The sequence below is a fragment of the Cavia porcellus genome, unplaced genomic scaffold (assembly GCF_034190915.1).
Source record: "Cavia porcellus strain 051 isolate PalLab524CR breed Dunkin Hartley unplaced genomic scaffold, mCavPor4.1 scaffold_2, whole genome shotgun sequence".
Taxonomy (NCBI): Eukaryota; Metazoa; Chordata; class Mammalia; order Rodentia; family Caviidae; genus Cavia; species Cavia porcellus.
The window spans coordinates 145,043,340-145,046,762 of NW_026947485.1; positions in this window are offsets into that span (position 1 = coordinate 145,043,340).

Consider the following 3,423-nt stretch of genomic DNA (forward strand, 5'->3'; position numbering starts at 1 on the left):
AATTCACTCACTCCCTTTAGTTGTGAATACAAAATTATATCTTGAGGAAACATTAATCATCAGATTTGTTATCTTTTCTTTTCACCTATTTTCTCTTTTCAATGTGTTTTGTACAATTTTAAAGTTGTCAACGTAATTCTCTTAGAGTTTGAACTTATGATATTGATTCGCATGAATCAGTTTTCAGTAAGATCTAAAACTGTTTGGTTGTAATACTCTTTATCATTTCACTTTGGTTTTGTATATGGCATTTTTAAGGTCTAATTTTTCAATTTTCTTCCACATACTGTTTCTTCCACATGTAGGAAACAGGATGCAGTATTCCAACGAGAAAACACCAAGTCAAATTGTTTTAAGAACTATGCATTTTCCTAAGAACATTTATCCAGTTTTCCTGACTGATCATTATCTATTCGGTAAAATTTCCCAAACAACTCATTAATATTTAAATAGCTATCCGAATTATAAACTTCACACAGCAGAATCCAAATGTCATTTATGCATAATGCAGGAGAACTTTGCAGAAAACAAACGTTGGATCACAATTGCTCTCTAATCCACCTCTTGAATTTCTACAGGAGAGTTCAATGCCAGTGCAATTCAAATCAATTCAGTTAGAGTTGATGTTAAAACTTCCTTTATAAAGATAAGATGGCAGAAACAAAACACTGAATTTAAGAAAAAAGCCCATTGTTAAGGGGTGAAATTTTTTTCTGTGGGAAAGTCGCACAATTTTACAACTGTTTGTTGGTTTCTGACATTATAGATATAATCAAATTCTCACTAAATTTACATTTGAATCTTCTAAAATGATTTAAATAAAATATCATCTCACTATTATACTATGTATTATTTATTAAAATACCTTTGACTTTTAAATAGTAAAAATTTTGTTCTTTTACAACCACAAAATAATTGGAAAAAAAGAAATTGTCATAGAACCCTAATGATACCATATCAACCTACTTCTCTCATTCATATAGTAAGCATTATTTTCTACACAATTTTAAAGAATATTGGCTAGAGCATTAAAGTGCATAGTTTATTTGTATGTAGTAAATATATTATACAACCCAATGTGAGAATAAAATACGTCTTTGTGATATCCAAATGACTTTTTTTAGCAGAAATGTTTAGTTCTTCCGCACACCCTAGACTGTGAATACACACAATGTATATAGTTGAACACTGGAATTGTGGGCTGTATTCCATATGAATTACAAATGGAGTTATTATGATTAATGTTTCTTCAGTGAATGCAAAATGAATGAATAATTACCCTCCATTTATTTTAAAGTGTATAAGACACAGGAATTACATTCAATTCATCGTAATGTAAGGAGTCTGGTTCAAACTGATCAATGACAGGAAATTCTCAGTTAAAGTGTCTCGGACTGTGGGTCTTTGTAACACATATGGTAAAAACTATCTGCAGCATATATTCACATATGGCAGTTCTTGGAATGGGTTTCATTTTCCTGTGGAAAGGGAGGCTTTCCTGAGATAAAAGGAAGAAGCTCCTACATTATGCTCATTTGAAAAATGGCTACATGTGAAATTTAAATGCATAATCTATACCATATCACCATATACTTATAAAGATTTTTTCAATCTATAGCGTGCCAGCAAGAGCAGAAGTTAACAATATTCTCTAACCTCAGCCGTCATTTAAAAAAGTGTGCCAAAAACCCAGAAAAGTATGGATGGCTCAGCATAATCTGTTGCCACAGTTTGAAAAACAAATACTCTGGGACATATAGAGAAAAGCTAGGGCATATTGTTTATACTTTCAAACATTTAAACTGACTTGAGATGTTTTCAAAATTTTCAATGTTTTATGAAATATAAGCTTGTGAAATTTTGGCAACACTTTAAATATCAGCACATTATAGATGTTTTATAAATTATTTTAAGGTATGTGTAACTGACATTTAAAACTACGTATTACCAAAATATCCATGCATTATTTCCCAAATTTTCAATTACTTTGATACTTTTAATTTGGATGTTGCATATGAATCTTTTGGATAAATGTATAAAATTATAGTAACAACAAGGCTGAGCATATCTTAATATAGACTTGTAAGTAAACACTAACTTATAGAAAAGGTATGTTAGTGTATATAAAACAGTAATTTGTAAAAAATCATTATGCTACAAAATCAATATTTGCATTAGTTATAAATATTGAACTAAGAGAGTACAAGAAACATCTAGTTAAATATCAACAAATAAGTCAACCATTAATCAAAACATTCATATGTATGGAAGCTAATATAATTTTCCATGATACAAAATAACCATAAAAAAGTCAACTGTAGTAATTACAGTACCAATTAATCACTTAAATAATATGCATTTAAATTGTGTATGGTATAAATTACCACAAGTTTAGAAACTCATTATACAGAAAAAAATTGACAATAGCTAAAATAAAGCAAACTGTTGTCAAATAATAATATAATTGACAATAGATTATAAGGCTTAGAAATTGGATAATTTGTTGCATTTATTAATGATAGTTCCAATTAGCTACAAGACAAATAACTGTCAAACAATGCATATAAATTAATTGAAAGCAAATGTTCATGAACTTTGCCAGATTTAATAAATGTCAGATTTAATAAAAGTAGATACTGATAGAGAAACAAGAGTCTTTCACAGCAACTCGGTTTGTGGTCTCAAATGTTATATAATTCAAACATTTAATTATTTTTAGTTAAAATTAATTTGATGACAGGATGAAATTTTCAAACGACAGTTAAAGAAGTGTTAATCCTAGATCTAAATAGGACTTAGCTGTCATTTGAGCCATTTCTTTAATGTGTCAAAACATAGTGTGATGCCAAGAAGTTGAGAAATTAAAGCTAGTTAGTGACAAGAAATACTCAGAGCTGCTTTGCAACATACTGCGAGGCAATCTCAGGTACATTAACACATGCACTATTGTGTTACTCCAATTTCCCCAATCACAAGTATGGTACATACTATGGTTCGCATCTAGACACCCGCTTCCAGCCTCATGCACTCATGAGTGGAACTTTAGATATGTAACTGGATGATGGGAGTTTGTAGGTTACATGTTAGAGGTATGGTCAGAAAAGATGGGTCACTGGGGATGCGAACTGGTTCTATCTCTTCTCTGCTTCTGCCTTGAACTCTCTCTCTTGTCTTCCCTTTGCGATGACTTGAGCTGTTTCTCCTCTACCCTGCTGTCTTGCCTTTGAGGCAACCAATGATAAACGGAAACCTCTATAAATTGTGGCTCAAAATAAATCTTTCTTCCTTGGAGTTGTGAGTATTGGGTATTGTGTTTCATTAATAAGAAATTAAGACAGCATGTAAATAAATGTTACACCATTCATCAAATATTCACTACCCACGATGATTCCAGCTACTGTGCTAGGTGCAAGACATAGCGAT